We start from the raw sequence: 25345 nt of genomic DNA on the forward strand, positions 1-25345 counted from the left end.
ACACATGAAGAACAACAGATGCCCTGGAGCCCCAATAGGGCAACCCATCGCCACCATCCCCAGGCACCCTCCACATCATGCATCCCTGCACCGCGGGCCACCAGGTCACACACTTGATTCTGGGTCTTGATTTTGCAATGGCAGAGATCATATCAGTGCACACGGCATCATCGCAGGCTGCACACCCGCTCAGCTCTTGAGGTGCCACTAACTCTGTGAACCATGAGGCAACGCCATGTGGTGGGAGGCCCGCACTGCCCACTGGCTCAGGCCTACACTGCGGTCCAGCAGGGCTCACACTAATCCTTACCAGTCCGGACCGCCAGGACGGCTCATCATTGCAGGCTGCACACCCACTCAGCACTTTAGGTGCCCCTACCTCAGTGCACCGCAAGACACCATCCTGTGGCGGTGTGCCTGTGCCTGCCACAGTGTATCCGGTGCCACCAGGTCTGTGCACCGCTAGCCATGGACCCTTTATGATTGAGTCTCGTGGTGCGGACGCCTCATTTTCAGCAAGAGTAAGCCTTTCGCGCTCGCGTCTTTTTAAAACCTGTTTTACCCGCATTTTATTGTTTTAAAACTGATCTCATTGTGTTTAAGTACTGCTGTAAGTCGTGCTACGCTGCCCTAAACATTTATGCTGCAACGCGCACGCACTTTTAAACAAACAATTTTCTCTGCTTTTTAAAAAAAGATCACCTTGCTCTGTGCCCGTCACGATCCCCGGTCCGCCACGGTGATTACCGATTGTGCAGAGGGACGTGACTCCTCCCCCCTGACGCCCACAGCTTGTGTGAACAGCTGACACAGCCACACTGTTTAAGTGGCCTGTGTCAGTGAACGTGCAGAAGCCGCAATTTCAGCGAGAGTAAGCTTTTCGCGCTCGCGTCTTTTTAAAACCTGTTTTACCCGCATTTTATTGTTTTAAAACTGATCTCACTGTGTTTAAGTACTGCTGTAAGTCACGCCACCCTGCTCTACACATTTCTGCTGCAACGCGCATGCACTTTTAAACAAACAGTTTTCTCTGCTTTTTAAAAAAAGATCACCTTGCTCTGTGCCCCTCACGATCCCCGGTCCGCCAAGGTGGCATTACCGATTGTGCGGAGGGACGTGACTCCTCCCCCCTGACGCCCACGGCTTGTGTGAACAGCTGACACAGCCATACTATTTAAGTGGCATGTGTCAGTGGACATGCAGCGGGTGCGCGCCAAATGCGCGCCAAAGGCAAGCCCGTCTGCGCCCATCCGCGACCATACGGGGCCAGGGGCCACCCACTATGCCCGTTTTCTACCTGCTCAGCCCTTGCGATACACAGGCAGAGTCCTGCGGTAGCTGCAGTGGCCCACATGAAACTCACCCTCATTAACTGCAGATCACTTATTCAACATAAGACAGAAATCTATGATTATCTCACAGACCACCAGCCTGAGGCCCTGTTTCTTACAGAAACCTGGCTCAACAAAGACTCAGCCCCTGACATACTTGAGGCGCTCCCTAACAACTATGGTATGCTCAGACAAGAACGCATCCTAAAGCGCGGAGGTGGAATAGCTATAATTTTCCATCCATCCCTCAAGTGCATGCTCAAAAAAGCCCCACTAGGTAACACGGAAGCAGCCCTATTTAGAGAGGAGAGCCAATGAGACCATAACGAATGGTTTCTTAATCTACCGCCCACCAGACCCAAGAACCACCCAATGCCTTCATAATTAATCTTACGGATCTGGCAACCCAGTTGGTGCTGAAATACAATAATTTCAAAGTTTTGGGTGATCTTAATCTCCACATTGAGGACCACCTCAAAACCGAGGCACAAACCTTACGCAAAGAACTTGCCAGCATACAACTTGAACTCAAATCCGCGGAGCCAACACACCACGCAGGCCACCTGCTGGACCCTATTTTTTCTAACCACACGGGGATGGTAGTAAAACAACCTAGCGCTGTCCTGTGGTTCGATCATCACCTCATAGAATTTTGAATACCTTTACCTAAACAACGCCCCATAAAAAACACTGACCCCACTTGCCCACGCAGAAACTGGTTCAAGTTTAACCATGAGAGCTTTTCCAAAGCACTTCAGAAAACACCACCTCTATTGCACAATGACGCCAATTTGGCGAATACCGCAATTATCAAGTGGATAACAGAGGCGCTCGATGATGCAGCCCCCTGGACCACTAAGACCCCTACGCGAGGGTCTAAATCAGCACCCTGGTTTAACGAGGAGCTCAGAAACGCCAAACAGGTTTGTAAGCGCCTAGAACGAAAATGGAGAATAGCCTTATCCAAAGAAGTGAAGGAAGCTTACAAAACAGCACAAAACAAATGCCACTCACTCCTCAAAAAAAGGCGCTCCATGTACTACAAAGAGAGAATTGAGATGGCAGAAAATTCCTCTAGGGAATTATACGCCACGCTTAAAGAGCTCTCATCCCTGCAGAGAACACTCACAACACCTAACAGCTCTGTAGAGAGATGCAACGTAATTGCAGACTACTTCCTCCCAAAAATATCCACTATATATAACTCCTTTCCTGAGGAAGCCCGCAACGACCTTAGTGAACCTAATGAGGAAGTCACTGAGATGAACGCGCCACCATTGAGCGAGTTTCTCACCCCCCCATACTGGCGCTCAAAGAAATGGCCTTACAAATCAAATCTGGCTCCCCCGATGATCCAGCGGCACCTAACAGAATAAAGGAGGGCATTGAACTGATAATCCCCAAAACACAGATATTATTAATAGACACATCCTTCAAATGTGGAGAGGTCCCAATGGCATGGAAACATGCGATTGTCATACCTCTAAAGAAATAGCCCGCCGCAAACCCTGAGCTACTGGATAACCTACGCCCCATCTCCCTACTCCCTTATATATCCAAACTCGTTGTAAAGGTTGTGAACAAACAATTAGTGGAACACATCAACACACACAAACTTTTACATCCGACGCAGTCTGGTTTTAGAGCATCCTTCTTGACCGAATCTGCACTTCTCTTTGCAACAGAGACCTTACGAAGACTGGCGGATGCCGGTCAGATGGTGGCCTTGATCCAACTGGACCTAAGTGCCGCCTTTGACACGGTTTCCCACAAGCTTCTCATTCAATGTCTAAGGGTGTGCGGTCTGGACGGGGCAGCACTACAGTGGATGTGGTCCTTCCTGAAAGATCGCAGTTTCCAAATCGCACAAAATCCCCATTGATCTAAACCCCTACCACTTCACCAAGGGGTCCCACAGGGATCTATTCTGAGTCCCACCCTTTTAGGTCTCGCCTGACCCAGCGCATGCGCTGGTCTGGCGAGACTTTTTGAGAGGGCTCCAAAAAGTGCTACCAGGCCAGCCTAGAGCTACAGTGCATGTGCGCGGGCACGTGCGCCGCGCTTGACCGCGATTACTTTCACTTTCACGGCTACTTTGATGTTTGATCGCGATTGCGATCACTTTCACTTTCTCGCTTTTGGGACCTTATAAGTATTTAGTTATGCAACTGTTGCATGGCTAAACACTTATCAGGTCCCAGAGGCGAGACCTATTGGCTATGCCAATGCTTGTTTAACTTGTATATTGGACCCCTGGCTAAAATTATGGACAACTACAAGATCTCCATGGTATCGTGTGCTGATGACACACAGCTTGTGGTGACATTGGCACAAATTTGGGCAAATCAGCACTACAATTCTCTTCATGTCTCAAAGATCTGGCCTCATGGATGTCCAACAACTGTCTGAAATTGAATGGAAGTAAGACAGAGGTCATTGATCATTGGAAAATCCCCCTCCTTCTGGCATACAACCTGGTGGCCTCAAACACTGGGTCCTATCCCTGAGCCTAAACCCGAAGTGAAAAACCTAGGAGTATGGCTCGATCCTAAACTCTCTTTTGAGTCCCAAACCAGAAAGGTGGCAGGGAGATGTTTTAGCACCTTGAAGATGTTAAAGAAAACCCTAGACTTTCTGCCTGTGTCAGCCAGGAAAACCATAGTCCACACTCTGGTGACCTCACAACTTGATTACGAAAACGTTCTATATTTGGGTGCACCAAAATACTGCATGATACGCCTCCAACGCATTCAAAAGGCAGCGGCACGCCTTGTTCTCAACCTTCCCAGCCGTGCTTCAACGACAAAAGCTCTAGACTCCCTCTACTGGTTGCCTATCGAGAAAAGAGTTCCCTTTAAAGCCTTGTGCTTCTGTCACAAAAGCCTACAGGGGAAAGGCCCCAGCTACCTACATGACTTCCTCACCCCGTACAATCCCAGTCGCCAGCTACGATCGACAGGAGCACATTTACTCAAGATCCCCAGGATAAGGAAAGCTAGGATGGGCGGACGATCCTTTGGCTACCTGGCGGCCAAGAATTGGAGTACTCTCCCTCTCTGGCTACGTGCTTAGAAAGCTGAACCTGCCTTTCGCAGTGGACTGAAAACTTGGCTGTACAAACATTAGCTCAATAGTCATTAATCTTTGTTGCTGATGTGCTTCTAGTGCGGGAACACACCTTTTGGGGTAGCGAGGCGCTCTACAAATGAACCATTATTATTATTATTATTATTATCATGTTACCCCGGCACTGGGCAATGTGAGGTGGCAGGGCCCTAGGCCCTCATGCATGAATGATAACCACACGGAGACACCCAGTTAGAGAGTTGAAATGGCGTCCAGCACATGCGCCAGGCCCTTTTTATTGGCAGGGTCACATGTCCTGTGACGCCTGTGCTGGATGGGTGTGGTGTGGGTGTAAACCAGCCACGAGGGAGTGGCTGTGGTATGCTGACAACTAGAAGAAATGAGTACAAAATTTTGGATTTCACATTGTTCTCGGAATCTATCAGTCTTTGGGGTGGGGACATATCCCAGTCCTTTTTCTAGTACAGTAATATCAATATCAGTCAGAGGTCTGTGAGATAGATTCACCGCTAAAGTCTCCTGCCCTGAGTTTTGCTCCTCGTCTCCACTGTATTGGGTGGTTGATCTTGCCACTGCACTTGTTTCTGCCCGCCTCTTTTGCACCCTCTTCCTCTGCCCCAACCTCTGCCTAAAAAAGGAGCGTTACCAGTAGGAAAGAATTGCGGTTGGCCTTGTGGATACTTTATCTTTATAAATTTTTTAGACACAATACTACGTGTGTCTAGTATCCCGCTGTAACTGATGTGGCGCGATCTTACAAACATTAGGTGAGGTTTAGATAACTCTGATCACCATCGCTGTCGCAGCCTAATCATCACTGTTGTTGTTTTTATTGAGAGTCACGGGTGTGCTATAATTACCCCATTAATAGCACTACATATCTATAATTTTCATGAGTGATAACTACAGGTATCACTGTGTATTGATTGGGGCACTTTTGATCATCATATAGGTCTAGAGTCATGGAGTGAACTTATGTGTGATCACAAATACCAAACTAATGTATTATGTTTTCAAATATATTTGTTCCTTTTACAGGTTGGCCTCTAAACCTGTGGGTACAGTCCCCATAGGACCACTGAGTGGTAGGTAGTTTTTCACCTCACCATTAGGTGTAGATAGTTTTCTTTCCATTTGGTCCTGAGGAATCGCCACAGATCTTTCTGTACTACAAGGCGAGAAACATGTCGACCATCTAGGAGTAGAGCGCTTTTTTGACACATTATAGCCAGATAGTCGCCTCTCCTAATCCTGGTTTGTAACCAGGCTGGTATCCTTCCAGAATAAAGATTATTTAGAGGATTCCCTCCCCTGTTTCATCTTGCACAACCACCATTACATCTACACGTACTTGGCCCCTCACACCCACGGCACCTAAACGGCAAGGAACAAAAGATCTCCGGTAAAGAGCCCCTTTGTGGGTATTGCAGCGCCGACCCGACGAGGATCTGGCCCATATGATAAAGCATGACACCTAGCTTGCTGGGTGTGTGAGGGCCCTAGTTCCGAAAGGAGAAATTCCCTCCTCCTTGGAGGACAACATATCAACGTGATATCACATAAACCCTCATACTGTGTTCTGTGACCCATTGAGGAACTTTGTACTCATTTCTTGAAGTATATCAGGGCATGTACGTTGGACCTTTCCAAAAGCCCATTAGCCCTAATTGTTGATTAAATGCTGACAACTAGACCTGTGAGCAGCAGATCCCTACAGGGAAGACCTTAGACATGTAGTGTTGTTGTCCCCCTATGAGCGTAAGCGGAGTGGGCTGCCCTGGCGTATGCCAGTCCAGTGTAAGGGTGTGAACAATTACCCCGGGGCTCTGGGCGTGGTTCCTTCCTGGGCTGGACAAGAAAGTAACTAATGCGTGTGTCTCCGTAGTAGTGTCGGCGCCACCCGGACTGCAATTGGCAATGTGTCACCCTGTGACCCAAGTCCCACAACATGAGCAACATGGAGGTAAGGGGAATCACTGACCCTACATTCATCCATACTTCCACTCTGGAAAGATCATATACATGACACATCTGTGTGAATATGAATGTTTATTGCACATTCAGTGGAGTGTTGCAGCTGGAGCAGTACAGGGCCATGCAAACCCCACTTTACATTGTTGGCCCGTGGAGGGCCAGCCAGAGTCCTTCAGGGAATGACAAGTACATCAGAAGAGGAGGAGTTCAGTCCGCAGTCGGATAGCTGTGTCATTGGTGACCAAACAGAATATGGCTGTCCATGTCGAGATCCAAGGTGAGTGTCGCAGAGTGCATCGGGGGACAGTGGAAGGTGATGATGCAGAGGGCAGAACCAAGCAGAAACAGGCCACATGGCGGAGATGAATGCTACTGCGTCCTTCTGACCACGAAGGAAGATTCATCCGCATCTTTGTCCTCTGCTGTTGCATTGGCCTCAAATGTGGGTGGTGGTGTTCTGTCTCCAGCACTGTGTGGCAGTGACACCTCAGGGGCTGGAGGTGGAATGTCTGCCACACTGTGTGGCACTTACACATCAGGGGCTGGAGATGTGGATGGAGTGGTAGCAGCAGCATGCATCAGCGCCAGGCCTTGTGGTAGCAATGCCATGAGGAGGGTCTTTAGGGCATTGAGGGACCCTGCTAACTCTCGCTGGTGTGCAGCCATGGCAGCCGCTCTTTCCGCCTGCGTCCGCTCCATGTTCTCCATGATCCTCCGCATGTGTCCCAACTCCCGGGCGAGATCGCTGGAGTCACTCTGACTAGAAAGTCGTTCTTGTCGCAGAGTCAGGACTCTAGCGATGTCAGCCATGGTTTGTTGGAGAGCATGGAGCGGACTGTGGGTGTCCGTTAGGGACTGTGATGGGACTTAGACACCCACGTATGGCGTCTAGTTTGGCTGCCATGCGGTCGAACCCCACCTACACCTGTTCAGCCAGCTTCTCCTGGCACCCCAACACACGGCGTTGAAAGGCCATGTGTCCATCGTGGGGGTCCTGGGAGGCAGGTGTGGTGGTGGGTGCTGCCTGCTGTGTGTTCTGTGCAGGGGGTAGGTTCTCCTCGTAGCAGCTGGACTGTCCTGCTCCTGGAAGTGGGCTGCGGAGGCACTCCACGAGCTGTTGAAGGGCGTCGGAGTCGAAGGTGTGGTGGTCCTCTTCGTCATCAGAGAAGAGAGATTCGGCCTGATCTGCAGGAGGTGTTAGATTTCCCCCTACAATGTGAAGGGGAGATGCAGTTTAACATTGTGTTCACATGTATGTTGACGCATTGTACATGTTTACATTCAGACTGCATGACACTGTACATTGTGACTGTTTGGGGGGAGCTGCCTATTTGATGCCGGACAGTGGACATTCCGACAACATCACGGATGTGTGTTTGTACTTGTACATTGTCAACTCACATTTTCCTGCAATGCCAAATGTGATTGGCCAGTTTCTACGCACATGCGGCACCAGTTGTGTCCTGTTTTGTTGTGGAGTGTTGCGGTTTGTACCACATCGTTGTCAATGTTGATCTGCTCTGCATGTAATGTGTGTGTGCCGCATTTTGGGGGAGTCGGCCCTGCGGCTCTGATTTAGCTGCCCCTTAACCCTCACATGCGGTGTGCCTCTGGCTTCTGTGCTTATACAGTGCTGAGATGTTGCATACTTGGGTGCATTGGTCTCTTGGTGGGAGTTGGGGGTCCGGGCATGGCTTGTCCGCAGATGTGCTATGCTTAATTGTGCATGTGTGCTATTGTGTCCATCTCCCCCTGTCCCCCCAGTCCCAGGTCGTTACTCACCCTGTTGCTGTTGTGTCCAGTCATGTTGAGCAGTGTCCAGGCCCCCAACTCCTGCCACCGTCTCCCCACTGATGACTGTGGACACCATTTCCTCCATCTCGTCCAGCTCCTCCTGTGGCGCTGGACCTCCACCTCCAGTCTGAATTGCTGCCTTCCGGTTGTTTGCGAGTTTCTGCTTGGTTTTACGCTTCACATCATTGCAGCGCCTCCTGACCTATTCCATTGTCCTCTTCAGCACTCCGACTGCATTCACTTTGTCCAAGATGGTCTGCCATATTCCATTTTTAGTTGCCAGTGACACAGTGGAGGTGACGAACAGTAGTTGATGGTGTTCCACCACCTCCGTTATCAGGATCCTGTTTTCCTGCAGACTGAACCGCTTCTTCCAGCTCTTCTTGTCCTTGCCCTTCCCTGACCCCGAGGTCCCAGGTTGGTCCTCCGGGGGGATTGTGGGGTTGTGGTTGTCCTCTGTACTTGCTCCAGCTCAATCAATCAATCAATACATTTGTAGAGCGCACAACTCACCCGTGTGGGTCTCAAGGCGCTGGGGGTGCTGCTACTGCTCGAACAGCCAGGTCTTGAGGAGTCTCCTGAAGGCCAGCAGGTCCTGGGTCTGTCGTAGGCGGATGGGGAGGGTGTTCCAGGTCTTTGCGGCGAGGTGGGAGAACGATCTGCCGCTGGCAGTCGCTCAACGTATGCGGGGGACGGTGGCGAGGGCGAGGTCAGCGGAGCGAAGCTGGCGGTTCGGGTGTAGAAGGTGAGTCGTTCGTTGAGGTACGCTGGTCCGGTGTTGTGGAGTGCTTTGTGAGCGTGGGTGAGGAGCTTGAAGGTGATCCTCTTGTTGACGGGGAGCCAGTGTAGGCCTTTCAGGTGGGCTGTGATGTGACTGTGGCGGGGGATGTCGAGGATGAGGCATGCAGAGGCGTTCTGTTTGCGTTGTAGTCATTTCTGGAGTTTGGCTGATGTTCCTGCATAGAGAGCGTTGCCGTAGACCAGTCTGCTGGTGACGAGGGCCTGGGTGACTGTCCTTCTGGTACCGGTCAGTATCCATCTGTAGATCTTGCGGAGCATGCGGAGGGTGTTGAAGCAGGCGGAGGAGACGGCGTTCACTTGCTGGGTCATTGACAATACGGAGTCCAGGATGACTCCCTGGTTGCATGCGTGGTTAGTGGGTGTCGGTGCAGCTCCCAGCACGGTCGGCCACCATGAGTCATCCCAGGCAGATGAGTTCAGTCTTGTCTGAGTTCAGTTTTAGGCGGCTGATCGTCATCCATTCGGCGATGGCCTTCATTCCTTCGTGGAGGTTGGATTTGGCGGTGGTGGGGGCCTTGGTGAGGGAGAGGATCAGCTGGGTGTCATCGGCGTATGAGACGATGTTTGTGCTTCGCTGTTGTTTGGCTTTTGTTTGTATGTTTTTTTCTACTTTTATAGTGCATTTTTCCGCATGACACTCGGGAATTGCAGGCCAGTGGCTGGTTTTCGCTGATTTTTGTATTGCGATTGGCGTCATCACTACTATTTTCGCGTTTGTATTTCACGTTTTTTCGGCGTTGCGTTGATATTAACGCATTCATTTGACGCGTTATCGTGAGACTATCGCATGGTACCGCCGTGTTGGGAATACCACGTTAACACGGTGTAATTTTCCCGCGATAGACTGCAATGTGAAGAGTTGCATTAAGCAAATTTTGCGGTAGTTATCACACGTTCTTGAGAATATACCCCATAATTGTGAGCCCAGCTCACACTCTTACCCTATTAAAGGTGTAGGGATGTCCCATGGGAAGAGAGGAGTAGAGGGACCCCTGTAGTCAAACTCTGAATACCAAGTTAATTTACAGAAAATTAAAAAGGTGAAAGTTAGAGAAATGCGTAGTGATGGTTCAGCAATGCATTCACTCTTATACATAGTTGAGGCTTGTTCAACCAAGTATCTCAATAAAACACCCATTCATCCCCTTACTACTTCAAGGTGCGTCCCTCGCAATACTCCTAAGGTGTTTCCTCGTCGCTTCCCCACTGGTGAAAGGCTTGGGGAGGCAGCATGGTAAATATACGTGCAGTTTGGTGAGTAATTGGCTCATTAACGTATGAATGAATTGCACCTGGGACTCGGAGGGAATCCGTTGTTAGGCGCTGCGATAATGCATTGTGCTTCGGTTGTCCTCATGAGAAAGCCTGATCTAAGCGTCATCAGTGTGAGGCTGTCAGGAATGAAGGGAGCGTTCTGATCTGGCTCTGTGGTTTTGGAACCACGCATGCGCATGCGAGTACTTGAGTGTACTGATTTGCGCGCATGCGTTTTAATTGCCCTAAAATAGTGCGGACAGAGCGAAGTGTGATTTCATGTTGAGTAACAGTAGCCGAAATGTCACTCCCCAGGGTGAGTGTGTTAATTTGAAAAAATACACACGTTAGTAGCTATGAGTGTGTTGTAGCGCATGTGTTTCATTATTTAAGAAGGAGCAGGCAGCAATGAGTGCTCCGTTGCTGTATTCAAAAACTCCTAAACGTGAGGGACAATAATTAGAAGGAAGTGATTGATACTGTGTTTGCACCCATAATTGGATGTAAAGGTGGAATGAATGAACGTGGGGGATCAGAAGTACACTGCTGTAAACGGGTGTTTACAAATGGGGGAGGGGTGTTTGTGTGTTCACATATGCAAACCAGTGTTGGTCTCTGGTCTGAAATGTTGGTTAGTCCAGGACTGTATTTGTACCCATCATAGAATGTATAGGTGGAATAACATCACAGTGTCATATGGAACAAACTCATTTGTAGCCATGGTATTTCATTGTTTAACCCATGGTCACTTGATTTAAGGCGGTACACCCGAATGTGAAGTTTTCTTTGTATGTTGGGACTCCCAGAGTGCATCTTTTCCAATACTACCTGTTAGAACTGGGATTTCTGGTTGGCTGAGGCTTGCGCCAAAGCCAGGCAGAAACCACCACTCTAGTCAGGGCAAGGAAGTTACACGCCAAAGATAACCCCTGCTCATCCCCTTGGTAGCTTGGCACGAGCAGTCAGGCTTATCTCTGAGGCGATGTGTAAAGCGTTTGCGCGCGCACCCAGCAACAACACCCAAGGCCCACCACAAAGGAAACTCCACACAAGGTATTCTATAAAAATAACCTTTGTATTATACACAACACATTAGATAAAAACACACACTTTACAATGTGCCAACAGGCACGGGCAGAATTTACAAGGGATATGTACAAGACAGGGCCACCTGGACCACTGTCAGGAATTAGCACTTTTAGAACTTGCACATAAAATATATAAAATTACTGTAGCACAAAAATAATAGGTATAGCACACAACCAGTACTTACTGGTATCAAGAAAGTATCACCTACGCAACCCTAACCACTTTAGGAGAATACTGCGCAGGGAACTAGAACCTCACTAGCACCACCTGTACTAGGAGAAAGCAACCAACCACCTAAGTATCACAATACCTGTAGGGGTAATAGGACGTTACACATGATGCATCACATTCAGAGGTGTAGGGAAGGAAAACACATGATGCATAAAAACATTCAGCGGTGTAAGAACAAGGCACATGATGCATCAACACACATTCAGAGGTGCAGGTAGGGACAACAGCGCAAAACTCCACATGAGCCACCACCTGTGGCAGTCCCTGGGCCAACTGGCCTGGAAGGGGCTAGGACGCCCTGCGTTCAGAAAAGCTGCGCCAGCTGCGCCAGCCAGAATGTAAATTATCCCCACCTAAACGTTGCAGCTGCCCACTAAGTGCTGGGCAGCTGTGGAAAATGTTACTGGGGGCAACGTAGGAGCCACGTGGGCTCAAGTCCACAAGATATGCCCCCTAGAGCCTTCGTGGCCCTAAACGGACAATGCCCCGTCGTTGGAGTCCTCTCTGGACTCTGAACCTTCGCCAACTGGAGCCTCGGGGCTCTAAACACAACCACAGCCCCCTAGAGCCTCACGGGGCTCTGTCCCAAGGCCACCGGTCGTGGGAGCGGCCCGCTGCCTTCCGGGGCCGCTCGTGGTGCAACAGAAATGCCCCCGACGTTGGAGCCACACGGGGCTCAAGCCACAATGCCCCCAAATGTTGGAGCGACCTCAAAAGCGGGGGCCGCTCTAAGAGTCAGCCGGTCCCGGACCGGCACCCACAATACGCGCACGGAGTCCCCCAGCCCTGCTCAACTTACCGGGCCGTTGCTTTGGGGACTCCCGTGTCGTCTCTGCTTCTGCTCTCTCTGCTCCGGTGCTGGGGCGGGCACGGCGCTGTTTTTCTTTCTCGGCGCGGGGCTTCCCTCGACCTCACGGGAGCCCCGCGTCAGTCACCAAGTATTTCCGGCTTCAGTGCAGGAGCGCGGGGTAGGCTCCCGTCCGCTTCCTGCTTCGTCACGTCCCGCCCACGTCCCAACACGGCCGCCTGACTTCCGGTTACGAACCGGGCTGCAGCGGTGATTTCGGCAACCAAAATGCGGGGTGGGCACCTGCCAACGATCACGGCCACGTCCCAGGCAGGGTGGGCACCTGCCAGGGGGCCTCACGATCCACAGCGACGGGGCAAACGCCGGGTGGGCACCGGCTTCTTGAAATAAAGCGCTCACAGCGCTATAAAAGCCCAAACGGCGCGCCCAGCGCTATAAAGTCCAGAAAGCGCTCCCAGGCGCTATCAGCAACGTCCAGCAGCCAAAAGTTCCTTCAAAGAGCAGGGGGGCAAAGGCTGGGCCCAGAGCCAGCTCACAGGGCCCTCCAGCAGGGAGGCAGTCCCCAGTGGCGGTCTCTCCTGGCGCCCAGCAGCAGCAGGCCCCCCCTCAGATGATCCTGCAAGAGAACACCGAATGTAAGGGGACACAGCCCCTTTTTATACAGTACAAGTCTTTGTCTGAAGGTGCAGGGAAGGGGCGAACCAGTTACATCTGGTTCCTGAGCACTTTGTTTTGCTCAGCCCCTCTCCCTATTCACTGGCAGGGCTAGGGTCATTAGACGCACCACAGGGGCCGGCGCCAGCATTGTGTGGGGAAAGCCCTGTCCTATTCAGGACCCAGGTATACTCCTCCCCAGCCATCAATATGCTAACTCCCTATTCACCACTGGGTGACTCCTCCTGACTCTGGGGATTTCCCTAGTCCGTCACATGACCTCACCAGCCAATCGCCAGACAAGCCACACATTTCATACTGCACACTGAAGTGCCCACTTCTAGAAGTGGTACTTCCACACTAGGTACATGCACGCCGCACACATCAACGCGCAGCATTCACTCACACGAGTCCGCACATACCAAACACGGGCCTGCACACCCCACGCATCAGGAACTACCAGGACACATACATTCCCCCATGCATTCCTATGGGAGGGCAGGCCAACCTCAACACACGCACGCACTTTACCCTGGGACACAGCGGTAAAGTGCGCAGAAACCCAAAAATCACGAAACCAAGTCATCAATAAAAAGCAAAAAGTCTCTGGGGTGAACCTGCCAGAAGGGCCAAGTCCAACACAACCCCCTTCCAGACAAAACGCAGGGTAGGCCAATCACCACCGTGATGGACTTCCCTGCTTGGGGCGATAGAACACGGACGCGGGCCCGCAACTGCCGGGACACCCTCCTGTTCTACGCCACGGTGAACCCATGGGGTTTCTTCTCAAACCACTCTCCGGACCAACTGGGCTACCCCACTGGTACTCCCAAGCTGTCCGCGGCCAAGACCAGGCCCTAGGTCACCCAGGTGCCACTGGTCCTTGCCTAACCACACAGTGGGGGGTAGTAACCCCTGGCACATAGCAGCCATTCTCCACTCTACCCCTCATCAGGGCAGTTCTAAACTGCCACTGATCCTCCAGCCTAGGGTCCGTACCCTCAGGCTGACCAAAAGTCACGGGTGAGGCTCTCTTCCCCCTACCTCTTCTCCTAGGGTTCCGCCCTCCCCTCCTCTGAGAGGCACCCTCAGACATCAAATTTCCCCCCAGCTCAGGACCTCTCCCTGAGAACTGGTCTACCAACCTAGGGTTTAACCCCTCATGTTGCACCGGGGTCAGAGGCGGGCTCTCCCACCCTCTGCACCCCCTTCCAGAGTCCTGCTCCCTACCAACTGGGGCGGTACCTCTGGAAGAAGAACCGGTCAGGACACTTGTTACAGTAGTCCCACCCTTCAGGTCAGGCGGATCCTGAACCTGGCCTCCCAACCTCTGGTCTAGAACCTTTGGCGGAACAATTGCCTGGCACTCCAGGACTTCTGGGGACTTGCACACCATCCCCCCGAGAGTAACATATTCCTCATAGGTTACGTGACAGTCTGCCTGGCGCAGATCTCCCGCCCCCTGTCCACCTGACAGTGCGTGAAGATCCCCCAGAACAGAAGTGGCGCCACCCTGGTCCCCCCAAGGAGATCTAGCCCAACTGGCTAGTCCCTGGTCCACTGGTGCATCCACTGGGAAACTCATCCCCCAACCACTCCTCACGCTGGACTCCTGTACCCTCCCCACCGGAGTGGCACTGCCAGACTCCAGAACCACAGGAGCCCTGTTTACAGGCGCTCCCGGTCCTCTACTCACTGGGTGACCCTCCTCAAATGGGCTAACAGGACAGCCTAGGTCCCCAACTTGGTGTTCCCTCATGAAACCACCCAAGTCCTGAGGCAGGGTTTCGTACGTCTGGGGACCCTCGGTCACCCACTTACTCCCGCTCCACTGAGCCAGGCCGTAAGGCCCTACACCCTCCTCGCTATCCTGGGACCTAGCTGGGCTACACGGAGCCTCTTCCACCACGCTGGACTGGGAGCTACTTGAGTCACTAGTGTGGGAAGAACTATCCCATTCCTCATCATAACTTGGGGCCCCTTCCCATCGGTCTGCTTCCTTTGCAAGTTTCCATGGATCAGTGCACCCCCATGCTAACAGGTGTTGGCGCAACTCGGGATAAAAACTACTGGATAGCTGCTCTTTGATGACCAGGTCATACAGTTCGTCAAAATCCTCCTTCGTGTTAACCCTTACCCAATTAAACAGTGCCTCATCACATTCCTCCACCAACTTCTCCCAAGACTGGTGCGGCAGCTTCTTCCTGCCCCTGAACTTTAACCTATACTCCTCCTCTTGGGAAACAGGTACCAGACTGGGGGAACTGGGACTTCCTATACTGAAATCTATCTCGCTGCCACCACTGGACTCAACCCTCCCTGGGGAGCCCAGAAAACTAAGACTGCGCGCAGGGGATAGTCTACTCTCCAGCGCTGATTTCTCCCTGGTGGAGGCCCTCTCAGCCTCCTCTATCCTCTCCTGCGCTAAGACCCTCTCGGTCTCCAGCTTTTTCTCCTCTATAGTCAGCTGCGCCATCCCCCGGGCATGCTCTAACCTGAGCTTCTCCATGGCCAGCTGATGCTCCCTCTCTTCCCTCCTATCTCTCCACTCCTCTGGGGACAGGGAAAGGGATGGGGTGCTGCTCCTGACACTGGACCCTGCAAGGGACTCCCTATCTATGGGGTCTTCACTCTCTACTGGCGTCCCTGTCAGGTAACCTTCCTCCTCTTCAGATTCCTCAGGGCTCCCCTCAGACCCACCACCCTCTCGGCGTGCGGCCCGGGCCCTATCTTCCTCACTGCGCTCTCGCTCCCACTCATCCTTTTGCCATAGGATCAGGTTGTCCCTCAGTTTGGACTGGGTATCTGACTCACCCACCTCTATGTCCCTCTACTCACAGAACCTTACCAGCTCCAACCTACTGTACCTAAACAGACTACAGAAGTTAAAAGCAGGCTCCATTTTGGCGGACGTTCTCGAGAAGAGTTTAACACCAGGAACCTGGGGGTCGGAGCTACACAGGAGTACACAATTCACAAAAGGTTTCAGTGAGCTCTCTATCCTGGAGAACTCACACTCACTGTCTAGTGCCACACACACCATCCACACACAACCCTCCCCTCGGACTGGTAAGGCAGTTTCTACCACCCCTGATCCCTCAACCTGACCACCACGTGACACAGGTACCAACTCTGGGCGCAGGGCGGGGGACAAATGTACTGGACACAATTACACAATGATACCTTCAGGAGAAGAAATAAAGGAACTTCAAAACAATAATCCCTAAAATGTGATTTATCTAATGCAGAGTTTTGTGGTGTAGCCAGTCGCTGCTGCGGTACAGCGCAAACGCAAGTCCAAATCCCACCGCTGATCACCAATGTTAGAACTGGGATTTCTGGTTGGCTGAGGCTTGCGCCAAAGCCAGGCAGAAACCACCACTCTAGTCAGGGCAAGGAAGTTACACGCCAAAGATAACCCCTGCTCACCCCCTTGGTAGCTTGGCACGAGCAGTCAGGCTTATCTCTGAGGCGATGTGTAAAGCGTTTGCGCGCGCACCCAGCAACAACACCCAAGGCCCACCACAAAGGAAACTCCACACAAGGTATTCTATAAAAATAACCTTTGTATTATACACAACACATTAGATAAAAACACACACTTTACAATGTGCCAACAGGCACGGGCAGAATTTACAAGGGATATGTACAAGACAGGGCCACCTGGACCACTGTCAGGAATTAGCACTTTTAGAACTTGCACATAAAATATATAAAATTACTGTAGCACAAAAATAATAGGTATAGCACACAACCAGTACTTACTGGTATCAAGAAAGTATCACCTACGCAACCCTAACCACTTTAGGAGAATACTGCGCAGGGAACTAGAACCTCACTAGCACCACCTGTACTAGGAGAAAGCAACCAACCACCTAAGTATCACAATACCTGTAGGGGTAATAGGACGTTACACATGATGCATCACATTCAGAGGTGTAGGGAAGGAAAACACATGATGCATAAAAACATTCAGCGGTGTAAGAACAAGGCACATGATGCATCAACACACATTCAGAGGTGCAGGTAGGGACAACAGCGCAAAACTCCACATGAGCCACCACCTGTGGCAGTCCCTGGTCCCTGGGCCAACTGGCCTGGAAGGGGCTAGGACGCCCTGCGTTCAGAAAAGCTGCGCCAGCTGCGCCAGCCAGAATGTAAATTATCCCCACCTATACGTTGCAGCTGCCCACTAAGTGCTGGGCAGCTGTGGAAAATGTTACTGGGGGCAACGTAGGAGCCACGTGGGCTCAAGTCCACAAGATATGCCCCCTAGAGCCTTCGTGGCCCTAAACGGACAATGCCCCGTCGTTGGAGTCCCTCTCTGGACTCTGAACCTTCGCCAACTGGAGCCTCGGGGCTCTAAACACAACCACAGCCCCCTAGAGCCTCACGGGGCTCTGTCCCAAGGCCCCCGGTCGTGGGAGCGGCCCGCTGCCTTCCGGGGCCGCTAGTGGGGCAACAGAAATGCCCCCGACGTTGGAGCCACACGGGGCTCAAGCCACAATGCCCCCAAATGTTGGAGCGACCTCAAAAGCGGGGGCCGCTCTAAGAGTCAGCCGGTCCGGGACCGGCACCCACAATACGCGCACGGAGTCCCCCAGCCCTGCTCAACTTACCGGGCCGTTGCTTTGGGGACTCCCGTGTCGTCTCTGCTTCTGCTCTCTCTGCTCCGGTGCTGGGGCGGGCACGGCGCTGTTTTTCTTTCTCGGCGCGGGGCTTCCCTTGACCTCACGGGAGCCCCGCGTCAGTCACCAAGTATTTCCGGCTTCAGTGCAGGAGCGCGGGGTAGGCTCCCGTCCGCTTCCTGCTTCGTCACGTCCCGCCCACGTCCCAACACGGCCACCTGACTTCCGATTACGAACCGGGCTGCAGCGGTGATTTCGGCAACCAAAATGCGGGGTGGGCACCCGCCAACGATCACGGCCACGTCCCAGGCAGGGTGGGCACCTGCCAGGGGGCCTCACGATCCACAGCGACGGGGCAAACGCCGGGTGGGCACCGGCTTCTTGAAATAAAGCGCTCACAGCGCTATAAAAGCCCAAACAGCGCGCCCAGCGCTATAAAGTCCAGAAAGCGCTCCCAGGCGCTATCTGCAACGTCCAGCAACCAAAAGTTCCTTCAAAGAGCAGGGGGGCAAAGGCTGGGCCCAGAGCCAGCTCACAGGGCCCTCCAGCAGGGAGGCAGTCCCCAGTGGCGGTCTCTCCTGGCGCCCAGCAGCAGCAGGCCCCCCCTCAGATGATCCTGCAAGAGAACACCCAATGTAAGGGGACACAGCCCCTTTTTATACAGTACAAGTCTTTGTCTGAAGGTGCAGGGAAGGGGCGAACCAGTTACATCTGGTTCCTGAGCACTTTGTTTTGCTCAGCCCCTCTCCCTATTCACTGGCAGGGCTAGGGTCATTAGACGCACCACAGGGGCCGGCGCCAGCATTGTGTGGGGAAAGCCCTGTCCTATTCAGGACCCAGGTATACTCCTCCCCAGCCATCAATATGCTAACTCCCTATTCACCACTGGGTGACTCCTCCTGACTCTGGGGATTTCCCTAGTCCGTCACATGACCTCACCAGCCAATCGCCAGACAAGCCACACATTTCATACTGCACACTGAAGTGCCCACTTCTAGAAGTGGTACTTCCACACTAGGTACATGCACGCCGCACACATCAACGCGCAGCATTCACTCACACGAGTCCGCACATACCAAACACGGGCCTGCACACCCCACGCATCAGGAACTACCAGGACACATACATTCCCCCATGCATTCCTATGGGAGGGCAGGCCAACCTCAACACACGCACGCACTTTACCCTGGGACACAGCGGTAAAGTGCGCAGAAACCCCAAAATCACGAAACCAAGTCATCAATAAAAAGCAAAAAGTCTCGGGGGTGAACCTGCCAGAAGGGCCAAGTCCAACACTACCCACTCAAGGTCCTTGTCGCAATGTCCTTGCTCCAGGAAATGTTGTGTGAGCTTTGTGTTGTTTTTTTTTAACATCTTATGGTGCTCCAGTGTTCATTGATCAGGACCTTTACTTTACGTAGTGTCACGCCTACATAAAGAAGATTGCAGGGGCACTTTATTAGATACACCACATTCTCACTGATACAGTTGGTCAGACTCTTCAAAATCCATGGTCTGTCTGTGTTGATGTCGACCTCTTTAGTTTGATGAGTAAATTAGCACGCTACACAACTTCCGCAAGGGTAGTGGCCAACGGGTGTGTTCTGATTCCACAGTGTGGTTTGTGTCTGTGGTGGATGTGGTGTAACCTTGGAGTGGACAAGTGCATCCCGAATGTTCAAATTTCTCTTGAACTCAAACATTGGTGCGGTCCATTGCTTTCCTGCTCCGTTCAGTATAAGCCAGTGTTTCCGAATGATGTTTTGGACTTTATTGGAAATTGGGGTGTATGTCGTGACACATACTATCTTCTCACTCTCTTGTTTCTCATTGTACTCCAGCAGTGCCTCTTGATTGTTGTTCCAGGCTCTTTTTCTATCCCTCTTCACCATTTTCTTTGGGTAATGGCGATGGATCAACTTGTCTTCTAGAGTTTGGGCTTGATAGTCGTATGTTTCCAACGACGAACAGTTCCTCCTCACGCTGAGGAATTGGCCCACTGGGCGATTCTGTCATAGTGCTTTGGGGTAAAAGCTCTCGTACATGAGAAGGCTGTTTTTGTCAGTAGGTTTATTGTGCACTTTCATGCTGAATTCTTCTTCATTATGGGTAATCACGAGGTCCAAAAACTGCTTCATTCCTGTTGATGTTGTACGTGAATTTGAGGTGTTCGTCTCTCATGTTGACCTACTCGCAGAAATCGGTAGCATGTTGGTGGTTCCCGTGCCAGATGATGAGGATGTCATCGATGTATCGGCACCACAACTTCAGTTGTTGTTTGAAGGGGTTTTCCTGGTGGTAGATGAAGTCTTCCGCAAATTGGTGCACATAGAGGCACGCCATACTGGGAGCAAAAGTGCTTTCCATAGACGTGCCTCTGACCTGATGGTATATGGTGTTGTTGTACTCGAAGAAGTTTTCTGTCAGAGCCATCTCTGCACATTCCATGATGAAACTGCATGGGGTGATAAAGTCCCATTCCTTCTCTTGAAGTATGTGCTCCACAACGGCTAGAGTACGTTTCTGGGGTATGCTTGTGTACAGAGCTCCTATAGCCATCGTGATCAACCAGTCTTCTCTTTGGTCAAATTCCATGTCTCTGAGTAGACATAATACATCCTTGGTGTCTTTGAGATTAGATGTTGATGTTTGAACAGTCGGTTTGAGGAACCAGTCACAAAATTGCGAGGGGGGGTTCGAGTACTGACCCGATACCTGACACAATCAGTCTTCCCAGTGGTGGATCCTTGTTCTTGTGGATTTTCGGTAGGGTGTAGAATCTTGGGGTCTGTGGGGCATCGCCCACCAGAAATTCAGCCTCGTGTTTAGTGATCCAATTGTTGGCAATCCCCTCTTCAACCATGGTTTTTATCCTGGTGGAGAGTCTAGATGTTGGGTCATTTGTGGTGATCTCATAGCTGTCTTCAACTGATAGAAGGCGCATTCAATCTGCCTGGTAGTTGTCTGGGTCCATGACGACGATCGCTCCGCCTTTATCCACTGGCTTAATAACCAGATTGCTGTTTGCCTTCATTTTTTAAATCCCTTGTTGTCTGTTCAATTGATTGCATGTATTTCTTTCAGGACTGCTTGTTCAAAAGCCTGGATATGGCAAGGAACAGCCTGAGTGGGGGGTACAAAAGTGGATTTTTTTCTCAGGCCCGTGCTGTTGGTCAGTTGTTCCCAGACATGTTCTATTCCCTCGAAGAAGTCTTTCAATTTCATTTTTCTGAAGAATTGGGCCAACTCGGTACCGAAGGTGAAAAGGTCATTCTTGGGCGTGGGTACAAATTCTAAGCCTTTTGCGAGAACGCTCTCTCCATCTGGTGTCAAGGTGTGGCTGCTCAGGTTTACCACATTTGGTGCTATTTGCTTGTTGATGGACCTTGTTCTCTTCCCTTGCTTCTCGTCACCGCTATATTGGGTGTTTGGTCTTCCCAGTGGACTCTGGCGCCTTGTCTCTGGTTCTTTTGCTGTCCTCTCCTGCAGGTCTGGCCTCTGTATAAAAAAGGCGGTGGTCCTTGTTGGTATGGGAAACGTTGTGGGTAAAAGGGCTGTTGCCAATACCCGAAGGGGGGCAGTGGAGGGGGTAATCGTGGTTCTTGATAGAATTGCCGAGGTCCTCCCACTGGTGTTCCCTCGTCTCCGCTTTCACAGCTGCTCCTTTTGTCTCCTGAACTGATGGTCCAGTTCACCGGGGTCGGTCTGGGTCTTTGTTGTTTCCTATTTGTAGTCTAGGTCTGTGGTTTATCATAGTACTCATCCGTCACATATGGGCATGTGGTCTCGTGACTAAACTGCTACACATCCTTTCTCAGTTTCATCAGTTTGGACTGGGTCAGATAGTCCTTGTATTTATTGTTTTGGTTGTTGATTTCTTCCAATTTCTTTTTAAAGACCGTGATGTGTACCAATGCCTTTAAGTTATTCTCGCTGGTTTGGATCTCCACCAGTAGGAGGTCCGCTAGTTTGCTGGCCAAACTGATGATAAGTACGAGCCAGTCTGTTGTGCGTTTCCACGCTACGTAAGACCAGTTCTTCCTGAACTCCTTGTTGTTAAGGAAGATGAGCGGTTCATTGGTAACTATCAACACCACTCGGTGCGCTGTTTTTTCTAAGGTACTCCGTCATGAAAGCCCCATGCAGAGCAGTGCGAAGCTGTTCCTTTTTACTGGCTGATAGTGATTCCCATTCATCAGAGTTCTTTAGGGTCTATGTGATCACAGTGTCTGCTAACAGGGAGGGTGTTCTTAGGATCTCAGCTATGGTGGCTTCATCAAAAGCCAGTTTGTTAGTTAGGAGCATGTTGACTACAGGGAAAAATGTAAATGTACCTCGTGCATGTGTTCTCGTCTGAATCCTTCCTGACCAGTATGAGTGTATTTTACTTTTTCACTTATGCTGTGAAATGTCATTTCTTTACAGGTGTTCCGATAATGTCATGGTAAAGTTGGACTAGAGCCAGCCTACATGAGTGGATTCATCTCTGTCTCTTAGAGACAAGATAGGAGCCTTTTTATTTACGCCCTGATGAATGCCATGGACCCTCCTGGCCGTAGAGGCAGAAACATGTGGGCAACACAGATGGAGATGGTGTGCTAAACCCCCTAATCTCCACCATTAATTTTAATATCGAGCACGTTCTGCACAATTAAAATTTCACTCAGGCCGTACATTGATTTTTAACATCACTCACACACTTATTCAACACTGGCCCCCACTTAGTTATAGAAGTGCCTCCCTGTCTCCAGGTGTAGGCTCACCCTTTACCAACGTGATTTTTAAAGGGCGAGGACAGCCGTTGATGAAGCATGACACCTGGTGGTGTGTGAGGCCAGTCCATACATTTTTTGGATATGCCCGGCACCACCTAATTCATCGGCATAATGTGCCTCATCTTGTACTAGGAATCAGACACTGAGTCAGGGTAGCTTCTTGTTGTGTGCTATAAAGCCTGTGTCATACCTGTTGGAGCCGCCTCCTGTTTCTTCGCATTATCCTCTTCTTCCGATGGGTCTGCCTTGGCTGGTTCTGGTCCGGCTCCGTTAACCGCTGCCCGACCCGTAGCAGCATTGTCCATTTTTTGCATCATTGCCTCCATAAACACATACATCCTAGAGCACTTCTAAGGTGTGGCTCACTGGTTAGAGGTGGCAGATCCGTAAGCAGATAATCGGCCAGGGACCAGGGTTCAATTCCCGACGCGGCAGGGTCGTGGACCAGGGTCAAAACGGACTCGATAATTCTAGCCTCGGTACCTACTCTAACCAGGAACACACTCGGCAACTCTGGGCATTAAGCTTGCCTCATCTCTACAACGGTCCCCCACAGACGCCGGGGATGCCTGGTTTCACCTTGGATATACCCAGAAAGGGACCATCTCACAGGGAGAGCCAGGACGGGTTCCCCAGCGGTCTATAGCGCCGGGACACTTCCGAGTAGCTGTGCGCTGTATAAATGAAAATAACATAACATAACATAACTACAGGCAAGTTCAACAATAAAATGGTATGTTCCAGCATGAATGTTTGAAAAACAGCAAAATAACAATGTTCTCACCAACTGCCTGAATAAGAGTACAGATCAGCCTCACACTGTGTCCTGTGCGGATCCTTATCCTTCGTTGAGCAGCAGCTGGGCAGGCAGTGGAGCGGCGATGGAAAAGAATGCCTGCCACTCCACAATCCCTTTTACACCCCAACAGCGGGAACCGGCAGAATCCAGCTTCCCCGCTGTTGTTTTCATGACACGCGACCCTGAAGCATTTAACTGCTTCCGGGTCGCCTATCGTTAACCAATGGCACGAGGGTAAAAGGCCGGGGGCCGCACACGTAACGCGTATGCGACACCCGCGCCCCCCCCCATGCCACCCCAAATGCAGGGACTAGCACAAACATCCATACTCTGTGGTGTGCCAGAGTCCGTCCGTGCTGCTTCGTAGAGGACCTCCTGCCTTTCCTCACACCCTCCCTGAGTGTCTTCCAAAAAGGCTAGTAGGTAACAGAAGCATTCCATTTTATAATAAAAACAGTTAAGCAATCGCGCCGGCTGCATTTCAAATATTTTTTTTTACATTTTTGATTGCACATCTCCAGGCATTAAAAAACATACAAATACATCTAAAATAATATAAATGCAAATACCACAAAATAAACACACGTGTTTTAACAGCAGTGTAAACATGTGCATAATATAATACTCGCAAAAACAACAGTTGATGGACAGAATGCAGAACAATGTCATACATTCACCCCAGTACAGAGATCTGGGACTAAATCCATCGTTTTTTTGCTCACCATGCCATTCCAGTTTGAACCCAGCTATATGTAAATCAGTCTTGACCCTGTCCCTCATGGGAACAGTCCAACCCGAACTGCCAATCTAGGTCCTCCCTGGACTGGAAACAAGCATCCTAGGACCAGTTTCGGGGTTTCACCCCTCTTCAGCCGGGATAGCTTGATTCCAGTGCCATGGAGAGCACAGGACTCACGTCTGAGCATACCCGTCCCACTCGGGGTGACAAATGCAAAAACAACAGTTGATGGACAGAATGCAGAACAATGTCATACATTCACCCCAGTACAGAGATCTGGGCCAGGTCTAAACTGGGGTGGCATGGTGAGCAAAATAATGATGGATTTAACCCAGATTTCTTGACTGGGGGTGAATGCTTTGATTTGTAATGCATTCCGTCCATCAATTGTGTGTCTTTTGCTTTCTCGCCCTAAGTGCGCCAGGTATGCCCAGACGTGGGTCCTGGGCTCACTGTGCCACTGGAATCAAGCTATCCTGGCTGAAGAGGGGTGAAACCCCGAAACCGGTCCTAGGATGCTTGTTTCCGGTCCAGGGAGGACCTGGCTTGGCAGTTCGGGCTGGACTGTTCCCATGAGGCACAGGGTCAAGACTGATTTGCATATGGCCAAATCTAAACTGGGGTGGCATGGTGAGAAAAAGAATGATGGATTTAACACAGATTTCTTGACTGGGGGTGAATGCTTTGATTTGTTCTGCATTCCGTCCATCAATTGTGTGTCTTTTAATATAATACTCGACCAGTGCACGCTGAGGCCTTTTCTCGTGTGATACAATTGTGATAAAATTATAATTCTGCACACTCCGACATACAAAATGCAACCAATATTCTTTGTAACTGCCAGGACTGTCATGTGTAATGTGCAACTTCTGAACCATTCCCTGGTCTCTTTTTGAGAGCAGAGTAACACTCTGCAGGCATTGTGAACTTCACAAAGATTGAGAAGTTTAAAAATAGTCAGTAAGAAAGCCAACTAAAACCCTTTGTCCAACAGAATGCTTCAGAAAAAACATATAGTAGGCCTAGATATAGTAGGACAATTTTACAATACAAACTGGTTATGGGAACATTTTCTTGTAAAATCAGTTTTTCTTGATAGGCCCCTTCCAAGGCCAGGACTGACTAACCTGTGTTTATTACAGCGTTGTTGTGATTCGGTGTGAAATAACTATTTTTCAGCTGGTGCTGCAAACTCAAATTTGGTATAACATTGACCTTTTAAATAGCCAAATGTTCTGAGTGATTATGTCCAGTCTCTCCCTATTCACCAGTAATACATGTAGTTTCTGAGCCCCCCACCCATTCTCCCATTGCAATCTTGTTGAGCAAGCAATTTCAGGATTCTTCTTTAATGTATTTATTTATTTATTTAGTAAGAAGG

This window comes from Triturus cristatus, chromosome 6 (assembly GCF_964204655.1).
Source record: "Triturus cristatus chromosome 6, aTriCri1.1, whole genome shotgun sequence".
NCBI classification, from domain to species: Eukaryota; Metazoa; Chordata; class Amphibia; order Caudata; family Salamandridae; genus Triturus; species Triturus cristatus.